Genomic DNA, 18,294 nt, shown 5'->3' on the forward strand with positions numbered 1-18,294 from the left:
TTGATGCTGACTAGTAAGCTGATAGGTCAGGTACACATATACCAATGCAATAATAACAACAAACACAGTTCAACAATTGAGCAGACATCTAATTTCCTTTAATTAAACCAATACTAAGAACTAACCAAATTGTAACAATTACAAACAATGTGAGAAGCGATGACTGGCTTCTTTACACATTAATTATTAGATAAGATTTATTTACTAAACATGATTTACTTGCACATTCAAAACAACTAAGGATTAACAGATTGACCAAGTCAAACAAGAGTTGTCAGAAGTTGTCATAGGTTTGTAAAAACTTCACTTTGAACCTCCATGCCAACAGCCTGAGATGGACAATGCCCATTCATATAATAGGGGTGAGGCAATTAAGCATTTGAATTATTGTAGGCGAAATGAGGTGTAGGCGAAATGAGGGCAAGCCCACAGGGGCGAGGTAATTGGGATGCAATGACCTGATCTCGTTTGTCACCGCTTATGACAAGCCAAGTCGCCACTTGCAACGAGCAAGGGTTGCTGAAGACCTATTCTAACCCGGATCTTCACAGTTTCGTATCGTCCCTACGGTCCTTCGTACGGTAGCTTAACCTTGGTTGCTGGCGATCAATAGCCCGTTTTTATAATGTATTGTTGAATTATAGTTTATAACATACTCTCAGACTAGTATTAAATACAATATGTGATAGTTTAGTCATTTGTGCTGTCCTTCGGTGACAGGTTTTTATACAGTTTAAATATATTTGTTATGAATGTATAATTTTGTCTCATCATGATATGGTTGATATATTTCCGATGTGACGTTAAATTTTAGCTCAATCACTAACATAACTAGAATCAGTTTCAGTTTCAGGCTTTTGTCTTCTCCTTGGCAACTTGTCATACCAGAGGTAGCCTTCACTCTTTCACACCTCTCACTCACCATTTTTACAGTTGGACCCAATGATGATGGAAAAGTCTCCAGTGCTGTTGTTAATGGATCCAAAACTGTATCATCCAGATTACCAGAACATTGCTAAATTTTCACCGCTGAAGGCAAAGCAATATTAACATCTTTGGAATATATTCAAAAAACAGTCAAGCTTCAAACGGTTCATCATCTTTTCAGATTCACTATCTTGTCTACAGGCAATAAAATTGAGCTCTTCATTTCATCCATTCATTTGAGATATTTTAGAACTATGCAATGATATTGCTACTGGCCAATACGACATAATCTTTTGCTGGTTGCCCAGTCATGCTGGAATCGCAGGTATCACTATGGCTTATGCTGCAGCAAAGGCAGCACTCAACAAATCTGTGACACCACTTTTAATACCATACAGTGACCCAAAGCCTGTAATTACATGCTATATCAAAGATCGAATGCAAAAGAAGTGGAACACTCAAGTAGTTACTAATAAATTACATGCAATAAAACCAGCTATCGGTTACACCTACTTGGGTTGTCAGTCCAGATTTGATGAGGTCATTATGCGACGATGTCGCATTGGCCTTGTCTTTATACACATGGATATTTATTGCAAGGTGAAGATCCTTCATTTTGTAACCCTTGTTGATGAAAGAATCACGGTCAAGCATGTCCCGCTTGACTGCATTGATTTTCCCATCCAAAGGGGTAATTATTTCCAGGTTTCATCCATAGAGGATCTTTTTAATTACAGTTCTCGTTTCATTCTTGGGTTTTTAAAAGACATTGAGTCAACTGATGAATTTTGATATTATGTATTGTAAAAAGTAGGTGATTTTAATTTGGTAAAATGAATTAATAACTGAGTTTGTTAGTGGCAGTTCCTTCAAAGGGGGGTGATGTAACATAAAATAACTGTCCTCCTGAAAGGGTACGTAAGACCCATTTCATTCAAATATTTTACATTTCTCTGTGATTGTAGTTGTATAATACTTTTTGGTTTTTAATGTTTTGGCTTAAACTTACTAATAATCACCAGTGGCCAGAGGGATGGTGTAATTCCTGCTGGGGTACCATGCAGGAAGCAGATGTACCATAATTCCCCATGGTCCCTTGTGTGGTGGCCTAACTTTAGTTGCTGGTGATCTATATTCCATTTGTATGATGTATCATTATAAATAGTCACATTTTTATGGTAACATACAAGTTTCAAATCTATATCTGTAAGAATCTAGTGTTTTTACCGTCCTTTGTCGACAGATTTTATGGTCTATATGTATGTATACTCACACGCAAAAGAAACGCAAGTCGAGTATGCAGTATACATGCATGTTATTTATGTTCAACAGTAAAGACAAGAAACACTAATAGGGCAGACCCGTGAAGATTCCGGGGTAGGATAGGTCTTCAGCAACCCATACTTGGTGACTATGCTTGTCGTAAAAGGCGACTAACGGGATCGGGTGGTCAGGCTCGCTGACTTGGTTGATGCATGTCATCGATCCCAATTGCGTGGATCGATGCTCATGTTGTCAATTACTGGTGAGGTGAGGTGAGGTGAAATTGGGTTTAACGTCGCGTCCAAGATTATTGCACTTATATAGCGACGTGCATGTACGTGTATATGTGTGTGTGGCTGCTTGTACTAGCCAGGACTGATGCCGATTTATAGTGCTGGCTCACTGAGATACCATAGTTTAACATGAATACCCCACTCAGACACAGTATACTGACTCCGAGCCGACCAGTCCTTGTTTTATCCCCTTAATGCCGAGCGCCAGACAGGGTAATAACAAGTTCTATCTTTTAACGTCTTTTGGTATGATGCGGCCAGGGATCGAACCCCGAACATTCCGCTCTCCGGGCGGACGCTCTGCCACAAGACCACAGAGACGGTCAATGTCAATTACTGGATTGTCTGGTCCAGACTCGATTATTTACAGACCGCCGTCATATAGCTGGAATATTGCTGAGTGCGGCGTTAAACAACAAACCAACCAACCAACTAACAGGGCAAGATTGACAAAAATTTGACTGAAGACAGTTTAATGGATTAAAAGGCAGATGACATAATTGGTTTTTTTCAAATGTTAAGGTCTTACACAGTTTCGGGTCAATACCCAAAATGTCAGACAATACCTGGTGTGACCACCATTAGCATTGATCACTGCCACACATCTTCTGTACATTGAGTGGATCAGACGATTTGTGAAGGCCCTAGGTATCCTCCTGCCCACTTCAAGAGCAGCTGTGCGTAGTTCATCGGCAGTTGTAGGGACTGGGCGCACATTGTGCAGACGCCTTTGAACCTCATCCCACAAGTGTTCGATGGGGTTCCGATCAGGGCTGAGGGCTGGCCACGGTAGAACACGGATGTTGTGTTGTTTCAGAAAGGCCATGGTAGCTCTGACAACATGGGGACGAGCGTTGTCCTGCTGGAAAATGTGTTGTTGATGTTGTAGACCTTATGTGTAACTCTTAGTCGCAAGAGATTACAGTCCACGGGTTTGTGAGAATATCAGTTTATTCAGTTGAAGGCATAAAGAAGACACTCCTGAAACAATTTAAAATCACAATATATCACATGTTTCAGAATATATGTACAATAACACATTAAATGTAAAGTATCGATCTGCTTCTTAATAACTGATTACATCATTACAGCAGATACGCAAATATATTTCTGCCTCGATATCTAATCAGTGCAGATGTACCTTGATATACAAAGACAATATAATTACACATTATTAAACGCATAACTATGGAAATCATTAAATCATTACATAATCATATTATGCACAATGAATGCACAACATGAAAATATTATATAGATAAACTATATACAAAACATACCCTGTGTGTGACACGAGAGTGTAACATGCCTTCTGCCAGTCATCTCATTCGACAGTCACATGACCCTAAATACAGATACAATATTAATTATAATATTGTAAATAACATATATAATCACGGCATATACATGCAACACTGAAATACAACTTCAGTCATTCATTCATACAACTATCAATAAATACATGCATACATCCAGAGAGATATGTACAAAGTCTAGAAATACCAAAATACACAAAATACCAAATAAACAATGCATTGAAATATAAAATATATGTATAGATAAACAATACTCATGAATCAGACCCTAATCTCATCACACTCACCTCATACACTCAACTTATCGTTTGTTTATGTTTACAAGTTATTTAAAACCTATTTTATTATTTATGTACTTGATTTAAACTAATGATTGAAATTATAATGTTTAGATCGATACAGATTAATTATGATCACTAACCTTGATTACTTGATGCTCAATCCATTGCTGTGCAGTGCAGGTGTGTGTGCGGCATAATATTAGCAATGGCAGGTGAGAAAGGGATTTGAATTGAAAGGTATACTAATTGGCTCACAACAGGTAACCCAAATGACAAGCAAACAATGGAACAAAACACCCTTGGAAGTAAAATAGACTAGACCATTGACCTTTGACCCAGTAGAAAGTTATCAGTAGCAAATACAAATGACACAACCCTCTGTTGAATCAACAAGCTGAAATAGAAAAGACAAGTTACTTTATCTACACTAAAAATACTAACATATTTACAAGCTGCAGAATTAACACCTACTACAATCATATTGTGCATAAAATGCAACAACGTGGGGTCTGATCACTTGGTCGATATACCGCTGAGCAGTGACGCCGTGTCCCCGACCTTGACCAACATTCAGAAAGCACATGGTACCAAGTCTCGCATTAAGTCCAATCCCTGCCCATATCATGACGCTAGGTCCACCCTATGAATCCTTTCGACAACGTTTCTGTCAGCGAAACGATCACCTCGACGCCGCCAAATTCTGACTCTTTCGTCTGCATGGGAGACTTTCATCAGAGAAGATGAAACTCCTCCACTCACGATGACGCCAATTGTGATGACCCTGTGCCCACTAAAGTCGTGCTTGTCGATGCCGTGGTTGGAGAACAGGACGAGTTGCTGGTCGGCGACATCTGAGGTTGTCGGAACGGAGATGTCGGATCACAGTGTCCCGGCTAATGTGTCGATTATGTGTTCCTATTGTCTGTCGAGCACTTTCACTTGCACTTAGGAACGGATGTCGCTGTTGTTGACGGGTAATCTGCCGATCTTGTCGAGGTGTGGTGACCCTTAGGACGACCGCTCCGAGGAAGGTCATCTGTGGTCTGTGAAGCATTGTATCGATGTAGGAGACGGTAAATTGTGGTTATGTTAACGTTGAAATGACAGGCAACATCTTGGACAGACTCTCCAGCTCCCAAACGTCCGATAGCCTGGTTTCTCTGAATTTGAGTTAGGCGTAGCATTGTTGACCAAGGAGTGGTAGGTCCAAGAATCGGCCAAAGTTTTATACCCACTACAGTTCGTGCATTTTCGATTTCGCGAGAAATGGGTGCATGATACCAACATATTCATTAAAATGGTGTGTTTTGTCGGTTCGTTTTTTATGTTGCGTTTTTACTCGGGGCTTCCGAAATGCAACCAAAAACATTGATAACACCATCAGGATTCACTACATGTTTAAACTCGTATCAATTTATGGTTCCGTGTTTGTTACCTACTTGCTTAAAACCACTTGCGTTTCTTTTGCGCGTGAGTATAGTATTACTGTACACCTTGATTTAGTCAGATATGGCTGAAAAATGCCGATGTGACTATAAATCTTAACTCATTCACTCACTTATTCCTAATACAGGATATTTACCGTAACCTTCTATATATTAGTGAGGAATCCGAGATATAAGTTCTTTATTATCTAATGTCAAGGAACCTTGTCCATCCGATTTCCAGGATAAATAAATATCAATATAAATGATAATTTAAAGATAATACAACTTCATAAATATGTATGGCAATGATTATTCGTTCATGTCATTCAGGTCACATTAGCAAAGTTTATAGTCCTTCGTTATGGACAATGTGCATGAACCATCTTATTATCCAGTCGTCCAGCCCTTGCCGCCATAGGTGGGGAAGCCGCCGCGTGGATAGATATCTAGGTCAACAACTTGCCTGTTGAACTGTTGTTGATTGATGGTGGCATACTGTCTGAGGTTTTGGTAGTTATCTATACTAGGTCATTCCCCCCGTATCCATATCCCTTTCCGTATGCATATGTGGGTTGATAGTGTGTGGTTGCGGCCAATGCAACCACCAGAATCAAACAAAGAGCAACAGCCAAGGTTTTCATGGTTGATATCTCTGTTTGTCAAAGAAAATGATACAATTTTAGATGATTCCTTTTATTTACGTACACATTAAACACGTGACACATTTGCAACATATTTAAGGGGCCGTTAGAGAGACTTAAGTGCATTATCCGAGATATAAGTTCGTTATTATTTATGTCACGGAACCTTGTCAAACCATTGTCCACTATGGATGTCCAGGATATAACCTACCAGAACATAAATCATAATATAACTGATAGTTTAAGGATGATGTAACTTCATAAACATGTGTGGCAATGATTTATTTATTCATGTAACACAAGTGACATTAGCAAAGTTTATAGTCCTGCGTTATGGACAGTGTGCATGAACCATCTTAGTATCCATTCCAGCCCTTGCCGCCAAGGATGGGGAAGGGACGGCCACGATTATAGATATCTTGGTCAGCGTTTTGCTTGTTGAACTGTTGTTGGTTGATGGTGGCATACTGCTTGAAGTTTTGGTTGTTCCATACATCATTTCCTGGCCCGTATCCTGGTCCGTATCCTCTTCCGTATCCTCCTCCAATTGGGTATGTTGGGTAGGCTGGGTATGTGGCTGAGGCCATTGCCACCACCAGAACCAAACAAAGAGCAACAGCCAAGGTTTTCATGGTTGATATATCTGTTTGTCAAAGTAAAGGATACAATTTTAGATGATACGTTCAGTTAAATTTAAATTCAATACGTGACATATTTGCTACATACATTGTATTTATGGGCCGTTACTGATCTTTCCAGACATAAGTCCATTATCTCACCCAGCAGCCCCCCACCCCCGCCACTCCAAAAGTATGAATGATGTATACATCACTGTTAATTATGTGCAGCCACCCTAGTATTTTCCTGGGATTTCTTACCTATATGATTAAATACGATCATTTCGAGAATACTTGGCTATGACATTCGCTAGCCCCAACGGACACGCTCAGACAGAAAACGGGTCAGAGCATAATTCCTTGGTTAGCAGTAAACTTGCAAATACTACGCAGAGAAGCCCCGCGAGAATTTGAGTTTACAAACAATCCGCGACTATTCGGCATCTTGGATAAACCACACATATGGAGAAATGTCCTAATTAGAGTGACCACACATGTTATTACAATGGCGACCGAAAAGGAAGCTAAATGTTCTGTAGTAATTTGTAATAAATGTGTTATGTACATAGATTGTCGTCAGTTCATCCAAGTAACTGTGTGTGTCATCATGAAACATGGGTCATGTGAACAATGCTTTCGAACGTCTTAGGCGAAATTGTATATTGTACTATGTCATGCACATTACATGTACATGACATATTGCATAAATTGCCCTTTAACCTGCACACAAGGGTCATATAAATCATCGTTGTATTTTCCTTTGGATATTAAACAGCAAATTCAATTAATGCTTTCATAGACCGTAAGTGGTGGTAGGCCAGCGTATCAGTTGATGCATTATCACGCTAAAATGCGTTCTCATGCCGAATATGAGTGCAATTTGCGTCTGTTATCTGAAGCATTTATACGTATCGAGACGATATAAATAATGTAACACGATTTCTCACATCTCTATTTCTCACTTGTACGTAATAAGAGAGATCCTTTACAGACAATATTAAGTGGTATTTCCTTCTCGCCCCATGTACACACAAAGTTGCTCTTCACTTGTAAGCAGCGGAATCTCTGCACTACGTATACGCAGCTGATGTAATTCAAAATTAACATATCGTTTTCAAATTTAACACAATCAGTGATCAGAATCGGTAGAGCAGGACATGCTTACCATTTTCGCGAACAACTGGTTTACTTTATTACTTCGATAAGAAAGCGTAAGCTTCCGAACTGAGCCCTAGGTTGAATTTCATATGAAATATTTAAATGAGAAAGTGGTTTTTTTTCGTAATTAGGCCCTGGGCTTAAATACGGGAAGTCCCGCTAAATATATACTAATGTTATTACTTGAGAAAGAGCTATTGGTATAATTGGTGCATCTATGTGCATCTATAGTTTCAGTTGGCAAGAAAACCGGCTTAACATCACATCTCCTTGGCGCATCTCCCAGGACCTTGATCGTACCAATAAATCTCTCATGTTATTTTGACACATATTTAGTGGGAATCGCACAATGAATAAATGCTACATGTCAATTATATTTATCTCATGAATATGGGAACAAAGATATATTTACACGATATGGGTGGAACAGTCATGGCAATGTTATAATTCTCTGTCAAATACTCAGACAGTCGCTGTAAGACTAACATGTGAATGTTTGCTTTAAGTTCCACTTCCATGCTAAAATGGATTGAAAGTCAACCACACTTACCAATCAGCGACGTTTTAGACGAAGTAACGAATGACAACTTGATTTCGTTATATATACGTTCCAGTTCGATCTTGTGGTCCCGTTTTTTAAAATCGTTTGACATGTTTATTAATACTCAATCATTTATGAATTATGTGCCCTGGAGGAATGTACCATTCTGTTTTTTAACAATGAAGAGTTGGTTTTCGTTATGTAAACACATACGTTTTATACGCATCTGTTGTGATTAAAATATACCTCACATGATCGTTTGACAGGTTTATTATTACTCAGTGGAAGCATCTGCCTTTGTTAAACAGAGATTACTTTAGTGGTGTCAAAAGCTGATGAGTAGGCAATTCCATGACTGATGTCGATTTTCCGTTTGCCCAAAGTGCACAATGTACTTACAAAAATCAAATAGACTTTCTCATATCAAAAGTTTTAAATGTTATTTATGAGCACATTAGTGCTGTGATGAATGTAAAAAAATGATATTCATATGAATTGTCAGTTCATCAAATAGTCTACATGATTTTGAGAGCAGTATAACATGAAAGTAATATTTAATAGGAATAGTAAATGTTATATGATTCTTTCATCACAAGGGATGAATCTGACCTTTCAATAGGTATTCATGTGTATAACGAGAATGGCCACTACAGGTTTAAAAAAACGGTGTCGTATTGGTCAGTAGCAAGATCATTGTATAGTGAAAAAATTGATTAAAAGTGGATGTTCACATGATATATAGATATCTAATATTCGCAAGACACGAGAGAGAGTCTGAAAATATAATATATTGTTTATGCTTGGATTTTTTACGATATATTTGAGAGTTCTGAAAATGGCATGTGATTTGACTGTAAAAATGAAACTTATCTTGTTGTCGTGATGGTATAGTCCTGGATCTAATAAAAGTGATGCTGGCAACTGCATCATCGTCCGTGGAACCATTTGTAAATATAGATTTGTAAGTGTCATTCGTGCTTCTCAACTGGTTATTCTTGTTGAAAAAAGAAGTTGATTTGTTTCAGATGGGTTTTTAATTAATGTTAGGCTTACCTCTGTCTTTACCAGGCACTCATGAAGAGCAACCTCCTCGTGGTGAGTGCTGGGTAACGCCAATCGCTCTACCCCCGTGTAGACCCGGGGAGAGAATGTTTCCTCAGCACCCCATTGCTTGTCGTAAAAGGCGACAAAATTTGGCAACCTGTTTGCCGTGGGTTGCGCCCCTGTGTCGGTGGAGGGAGGGAGTCTGGTAGTTGAGGGCACTGGTTCCTGGAAACGTGTTCCTTTGCCCAACACACTACTTTGATCCTAACTTCACCTAGACGGGTGGTAGAATGGGCCCGATTCTATCAATCGGCTGGTCACGCCATGCCCTGCGCATGGATACGTGTCACTTATAAAATATCATATCAGACCATTTTTGATGATGAAATATGAAAATATATCAATACAAATCTTAATATTGCCCATAGTCCTATGCCAGAAGGCGTCGGCTCATGGGCCAATCTGGTGATGTCAACCTCCGAATTCTATATGTCTCCAATGTTCTGTCATGGGCCGATGCAGCTGGACATTTCTTTTGGTAGACAAATGTAGCTGTTTGTGTTGTATTTGCTGGAGTATGGTGTTGCAGCCTCGATTCCACTGTAGACACTCCATGGTGGGTGGGGAGCGGGGGTGCTGAATCCTATTACCTACATCATGGCTCAAACACACTCTGGTTCCACAAGAAATGATAAAAAGAAGCGGCTAGAGGCTGATCTTCTTACATTTAATGAAGATATTTCAGTTTTAAGGCAACAAGAAACTTGGGCAAGGTTTATCGTCATCGACTCATCTGATGGAGAGCCTCTCAAGCTCAATCCTTTCCTAGAATCTAAAACAATCCAATCTTTTTGTGTAGAAATATGCTAGTTTTAAATATTAATCTGTGATATTCTAGTAATTTTACTGTCCATCGATGACAGGTTTTAATTCAGTTAAAACATATGTATTAATAAGTGAAATTTCTCGTCACGATATGGCTGAAATATTGCCGATGTGACATAAAGCTTTAACTCACTCACTAATTTTGTTGAGACTAAGTTTCAACTGTCTCTTGCTGGTACTCATCTTTTTGCCACAACATGAAATATTTAAACCATCCGTAGATGAATCTACGTCTCGCAAGTGAAACAAATTTAACAGTGTGACGTCATACGTATCGGTCTGGACATGTACTGGTGTTCCTCATTCAGGTTGAATACATTCGTCAACATTGGAGGATTGTTTGGGTTTCTTTGCACATTGCTCCCGTGGGGACCTGGGGAAGCACCCCATTGCTGGTCGTAAAAGTTGACCGAATTGGGCAACCCGCTTGCCGTGGGTTGAGCCCCTTTGTCGGTGAAGGAAGGGATTCTGGTAGTTGAGGGCACTGGAGTCAGGAACAGAGTTGCTTTTGCCCAACACAACTTTGACCCTAACTTCACCTTGACGGGTTGTAAAATGTGCATTGTTTTATCAATCGGCTGATCATGTCAAGCCCTGTGTATGAAGTTTTTATTAAGTCTTCACACTGTACATTTACTTTTTGAATAATCTTCTGTTCATAAAGTTGTTTCACATCCCTGCCTAGAGCATATTCCCAGAAGGTGGTGGCTCATGGGCCAATCTTGATGATCCACTGGATCTACTAGAGTATAACATTCCTGTATCCCTTTGGTGTTAGTTTGCTAGAAACCCGCTTACGTACGTCGCCCTAGCCTTTTAGGCGTTCTGTGGAGGGAAGGGAAGATGATACTGACCCAATATTATCATTTTCAGAAGGACTAATTTATATTGCTATGACAATTTATCACAGCTTCAAATACTAAGAGCAAAAGCTCGTAGAATTCGTAGGACACTTAACGAAGAACTTGATGAAGGATTGTTTCCAAAATGTATACTCGTACTCCCCTCAATAAATTTTGGAATATGATCAGAAAAATAAACGGTAAAGGATCCACAAACAGTATTCAACATCTCAAACATAATAACGATACATTAACATCTAAAAAGGAAATTACTGATAAGCTGGCGTGAACGTTTAGCACCATGCTACTATCAGTCCTATCCCCAAACCAGGTAAAGATCACCCAAATCCTTCTAATTATCATCCAATAGCATTAACTAGCTGTGTCTGCAAAACGTTGGAACAAATGATTAATAGGCGCCTTGTCTTGTATCTAGAATCAAATAATCTTATAACGGATATTCAATCTGGTTTTAGACATCAAAGGAGCACTATTGATAATCTAGGGGGATTGGAATCGTTTGACCGCAATGGTTTTATTAATAAACAACATGTTGTATCCATCTTTTTTCTTGGAGAAAGCCTATGATACAACATGGAGGTATAGTAGTATGAAAGATCAGCACAACACGGGCCTTCGTGGCCGCATGCGTGGTTTCATTGCACGATTTTTAGACGACAGGAAGTTTCAAGTCAGAGTGGGATCCGTATTTAATCCGGAAATGGGAATTCCTCAAGGTAGTATGTTATCAGTTACTCTTTTTTGTGTTCAAATAAATAACCTTGCCATGGTTTTGATCGAAAATATTGATTGGACATTGTTTATAGATGATTTTAATATTTCATGTCGTGGTACAATGAGTTGATGAAGAAGACCTTATGATCTTCAACTGAATCAACCATATGCTTCAGCTACCGAATAAAATATTAAACCAATTTACACAAACATAAACAAATTATAATCACATTTGACACCAACTTTGTGAAATTTAGTTTTACGCTGCATCATGATTGACCAGCCAGTTAACCTTTCAATTCTCTTGACAGAATCATCAACAATGAAGACCCTATCTGTTGCACTCTGTTTGGTTCTGTTTGTGGCGATGGTCTCAGCCACCTTCTACCAACCCTCATACCCATACGGAAGGGGATATGGGGGATACGGGGGAAATGACGTAGATAACAACCAAAACTTCAGACAGTATGCCACCATCAATCAACAACAGTTCAACAAGCAAAACGTTGACCAAGATATCTATCGTCGCGGCGGCTACCCCTACTATGGCGGAAAGGGCTATGCTGGATATTAAGATGGTTCATAGACATTGTCCATAAGGCAGGACTCCAACTCTTGCGCATATGACATGTATGACGTGAATTAAACAATCTTTGCATGTTTTTGAAAATTGTGTTATCCTTGAACACATATCTTTCTTTGATTTATGATCAGCTGGTTTGAATAGTCATCTATTGGTTATTGTAAACGAAATCATCATTCAGACATCATTAACTAACATTTGAAAGCAACGCACTGCAAAACAAATCCATATATACAAGCTTGTATATGCTTTTGAAAGATCCAGAGCATATACAAGTTTGGAATGATGAGATATACACATTATACAAGTATGTATATATGACATATAAAAAAATACACAAATTTGTATATATGATGTATTAAACATTGTTTTTCTTTGTATATATTAGTAAAGGGACATAATTGTTATGTATTCGTATAAAATAATTGTATGTGCAAAATGAAGTGTTTTAAGTTGAGCACTATGTTTCCTTGTAACTGTTGGTAAAGGGGGATAATTGCTATGTATTGTTCTACAAACGTGTTGTATGTGCAAAATGCCGATCAATATTATTAGCAAGTTACAAATAAAACTGATACAGTGGCGACGTGATTTGTAACATGCTCTCGTGCGCATAGAAGATTAGTCAACAGAGTGGATTGCACATAGTATGAAAGCTATTTTATTATTACTTACAAGTGTTGAATTTGGTTTGTACGGTTTAATTGTACGGTATTCATTGTTTTTTAAAACAGTAGTCCTCTGAAAAATCATCATCAGATATTTAAAAGTAAACACTCCGAAGAATATCGTGTTTCCGGACAACCGTCGCGGATTAACTTGTTTTCGATCCGAGCTTTTAGCATCAAACTTGCCTTTAATATTATTTATAACACAATACTATTATTGTCTGATCTTATGTTTCCGAACATCATAAGTTTTCTATCACAAATACTTGCACTATAACGAGGGGTGCGGCGTCACACAGAAATACTGTAAATACTCCGATGACGGCTGTTTTTTTATGATAACGTTGTCAATGATAAGTGAATGAGATGTTTTACAGTTGTTCATGTGAAAAAAACTATGAATGTTTATTCACCGTCCGAATATATTCACGGGGATATATGTTTTATTAATGTCTTATGTTTTACAAAAGGTAAGTAAGTACAAGGTAAGCTTTTCTCAATGTGCTTCAACATGGGAAAAAGGTCAGACATTGCACGTTTGTAGCAGTATTGCTCGCACACTTGGGGGTAGTCGGGTGCGCTGAAGCTATTCTCCTTTTTTAAAAGTACTGATTTAAGTTTGAAATGTTACTGCATCCGCCATCTTTGTTTATTTGACTTATTTACTTTTGACACTGGCTTATTACATTTGTTGGTATGAATATTGTCCAAACGGCACAAATGGAAAATTTCAAGTGTATTCTGATAACCTTTTGTTGTTGTTGTTTCTTTAAGTGTTTAAGAGGTTACCTTCTGCCTGAGCAATTGCGGCTGGCCTTTCCCACTTTGGAACTCATAAGTGCGAGGGGATATAATCCTTAAGCAACGTGTCAGTATTTGGCTTGATTAGTGTATTAAAACAATACTATTCAATAATGGCAGGTGCTACCGGTAGTGTTGGGCATGCTTACCCTTTTTGAAGATTCATTCTTTTTAATTAGACATGAAAAGGATTATATCACGCACTACGTAAACAGTGTAATTTAATCCTCAATTTAATCCTATTGTCTTTGAAAAAGTCTGTGTCTCGCTGGAACACAAATATTGGATATTAGCATTGTATTGTGATTTTGAGCATCCGGTTGTGCATATAACATGTAATATATTTCCGATTATACCACTTGTTGTACATGCATATGTTCTAGCAATAAGAAATTTGATAAATATTCGGATTTCTTGATTTCTACTTTGCAAAACTTCGTTGGCGCACTGAACGCTTGGCGCTGTACAATTTCTCATTAATTTAACCACCAGCGGCGGTACAGGAACATCATGGCATACAATACAGAATAGTACATCAAGATGGCAGTTTCAATGTAAAGATTATGTATTTCTACAAATACGTATAATATATCTTGATAACTGTTTTTAAGCGTTGATCTATGGGAAAATAATAGTGGTTTGAATGACTGACGTATTTTACATTAGAAGTTACGTGATTTACATCCTTAAAAAATAATAGAATCTACACAGTGATACAATTAAACCATGATACCAGATTTTGTCACATAATCCTTTATAGCCCCGGACTCGGTTGTAGTGATTTAAACTTCCATCGGCTTAAAAGACACATCTTAGATAACGCATCATGCATGCTCTTGTGGCTATCCCATATACTGCATTTTTTCACATGCCTAACTACAACATTTTAGGAAAAGATTCGCCTTTCTATTCTAAAGGTTAGAGTTTTAATTCAGTGTATTGTTGTAAAGTTGACAAAAGGGGGTTTATCTTGCACTCATTTATTCTCTTGTCCTGGCTGATACACTTGAACACATCATCATATTCGTTGTACTTTGAAACGTTGAAACGGTTCAAGCTGAATATAAAATAAAGCAACCTTAAGATATTTTTCCCAATATCTCAAACTGGCACATTTACTGATATTTCATTAAATATTCACGTAAGCAAAGTACTAAAGTACAACTGTGTATAAGGTATTTACCAGTATGTCACGAAAATAGGTGACACCAATGCACATGCACTACAGTCATATCAAATAAACAATAAATTTGGCATGAAGAAGTCCTAACCTTAAAAACCTATCCCTCACAGCAGAAAGACAATTTAATGACACATATTGTGTATATACTCACAAAATTTCTTGGCCCCTATTGCCATAAATACTGTGAATTTTGTGATGCACCGCAGTGCTACTGTCAACCTCAGCTGACATAACTGCCGACTGCGGCTTGTCCGGCCTTTAACCCTGCCTGTATTCAAAATCCGGACGTTTAGAATCCTTTGTTAAAAATTCTATTGTAGTATCAATTTTCTTCGATCTTGAGAAAGCATACGATACTACCTGCAAGCATGACGCAGTTTGAGAGGTCGTTTACCTCATTTCAAGTCTGAGTTGGTTCAAACCTGTCTGACCATTATCATCAGGACCAGAGCGTCCAACAAGACAGTATTTTGTCTGTCACCTTGTTTAGTAATAAAATAAATAGTCTGTCCAAGGTTTTAAGTGATTCAGGGGATGGATCACTTTTCGTGGATGATTTTAATACTTCTTGTCGTGGTAAGAATTTGCATGCCATAGAAAGGCAGTTACAAATCTGTCTCAATAAAATTCACAAGCGGTCCCTTGAAAATGGGTTTAAATTTTCTAAATAAAAAACTAATTGTATACATTTCTGCAGAAAATATAAGCCGCATAAAGATCTGAACTATTTTTGTAGGCACCCCTGTCAAAGTGGTAAAGGAGGCCAAGTTCTTGGGACTTATTTTTGACAGCCATCTCACTTTCTTACCGCATATAAAATACCTTAAAGGTAAATTCTGAAGGCGCTCGATTTATTGAAAGTAGTTTCTAATTCTAAGTGGGGAGGGGATAAAAAAACCCTCTAACACTTGAATAGATAACTGATCCGTTCCAAACTTGATTACGGCTCCATCGTCTGTGCTGGAGTAAAAGTAATTTTAAAAAAACTAGATACTATCCATCACCAAGGCCTGAGGCTTTGCCTTGGAGCCTTTCGCACTTCTCCTATTTCAAGTCTGTCTGTTGAAGCGGCTGAGCCTTCTCTTAAACAAAGCCGTCTGAAATTATCTTTATAATACATCACTAAATTATAATTCTAATCAATCAAATCCAGCTTTTAAATCCTCTTTACGAAGATATTTACAATAAGAAAACATCTCTTGTTCCACCACTTGGAATATGAATTAAATCTGCCGTTTCTGCTGCTAAGATTAACGTACACGATATATAGGTCTCAAACAACTGTTTTCTTCGCCTCCTGGACTAAAGAAATCAGATACAAATCCACTCGTTTATAAACAAGAATACAAACACATATGACACTCATAAATCTATATTTACAGATGGATCCAAGGATGGTGGCGCAGTTGCTAGTGCCACTGTCATTGGATCCAGCAATATCATCACGACTACCAGATAATAGTTCAATATTCACAGCAGAAGCAAACGCAATTTTAACAGCACTAAAATATATTAAGAAACAATTCAAATACAAACAATTCATGGAAAAATCGCCATTTGTCATGGAATTGCCTACATCATCCGCTTTTGACACCAAGATTGTAGAAATTAACAAAGACAGATGATTCTACCGAGTATTAAGCAACCTGTCAAATTATCAAGTGAGGTGTATATCAATCAAAATAGATGTGTTTAAAAGTTATCCGTTTACATAACGAAACTTATCCTTTGATGTTGCAAACAATATTCATAAATCTTTGACTAAATGATTGAGTATTAATAAACATGTCAAATGTTTTACAAACGGGACCACAATATCCAGCCTGAGCGTTTGTACGTAAAACGAAATCAAGTTCTCATTCGTTACTTCGTTACATCGTCGCAGATTCGTAAGTATGGTGATCACTTACAGTGACTGCCGGAGTATTTCACAGGGAAATCTGGCACTGACATGACTGTTCCACCCAAATCGTGTAGATATATAATATGTTCCCATATGCACGAGATAAATAAAATTGGCATGTAACATTTATTCATTGTGCGATTCTCACTAAACATATGTCGAAATAACGTGAGAGATTTATTGGTGAGATCACTGTCCTGGTAGATGCGTCACGGAGATGTGGAGTTAAGACGGTTTTGTTGCCAGCTGAAACTGCAGATACACATATTTGCCCCGATAATACCATTGACTCTTTCAAAAGTAATAACAAAGGTTTACGTTTACCGTGACTTCCCGTATGTAACCCTCGGTCCTAATAACTGAAAATACAACTTTCTCATTGAAAATATTTTATCTGAAATTGAACCCAAGGCTCAATTTCGGAAGCTTACGCTTTCTACCTAAATTGGGGATGCCCTTCGCTGAAAAAAATCAGAAACTGTTTCAGTTGTTTTAACAGAAAAAATATAAATACATGGACTTTAACATTTAAACAGCAAATAACTTCAATGAGTGAACTTGCACTTACTGTATAATTTACATTAGGTTTGGTTTGTTTGTTGTTTAACGCCGCACTCAGCAATATTCCAGCTATATGACGGCGGTCTGTAAATAATCGAGTCTGGACCAGACAATCCAGTGATTAATATCATGAGCATCGATCCACGCAATTGGGACTGATGACATGCATCAACCAAGTGAGCGAGCCTGACCACCCGAACACGTTAGTCGCCTTTTACGACAAGCATAGTCGCCTTTTACGGCAAGCATGGGTTGCTGAAGACAGACCTACATTAAGATTTGACATGTGTAGTGCATGGCGACTTATTTACTTTCGCAGGGAGTCAGGAATTAAGTTAAGGGGGATCTCTCCAAATTTAAGCCGTTATTGTCCGTTGTTAGACCCATGAGCGTAATTCTGCGTGGTCCTAAATAATATACAGTAGTAACAATTATATAAATGTATCACTGTGAATCGGGTATTCAACGTAAACCAGTTGTGTATTAAAGGGGGAAACATGTCCTGCTCTACCGATGCTGATTACTGATTGTGTTGAAACTAACAACGATATGTTAATTTTGAATCATCTGCGTACAAGTGCAGCGGTTCCGCTGTTTACAAGTGAAGATAAACTTTGTGTGTGCA

Source organism: Haliotis cracherodii, unplaced genomic scaffold (assembly GCF_022045235.1).
Source record: "Haliotis cracherodii isolate W230 unplaced genomic scaffold, xgHalCrac1.p SCAF_13, whole genome shotgun sequence".
Lineage (NCBI taxonomy): Eukaryota > Metazoa > Mollusca > Gastropoda > Lepetellida > Haliotidae > Haliotis > Haliotis cracherodii.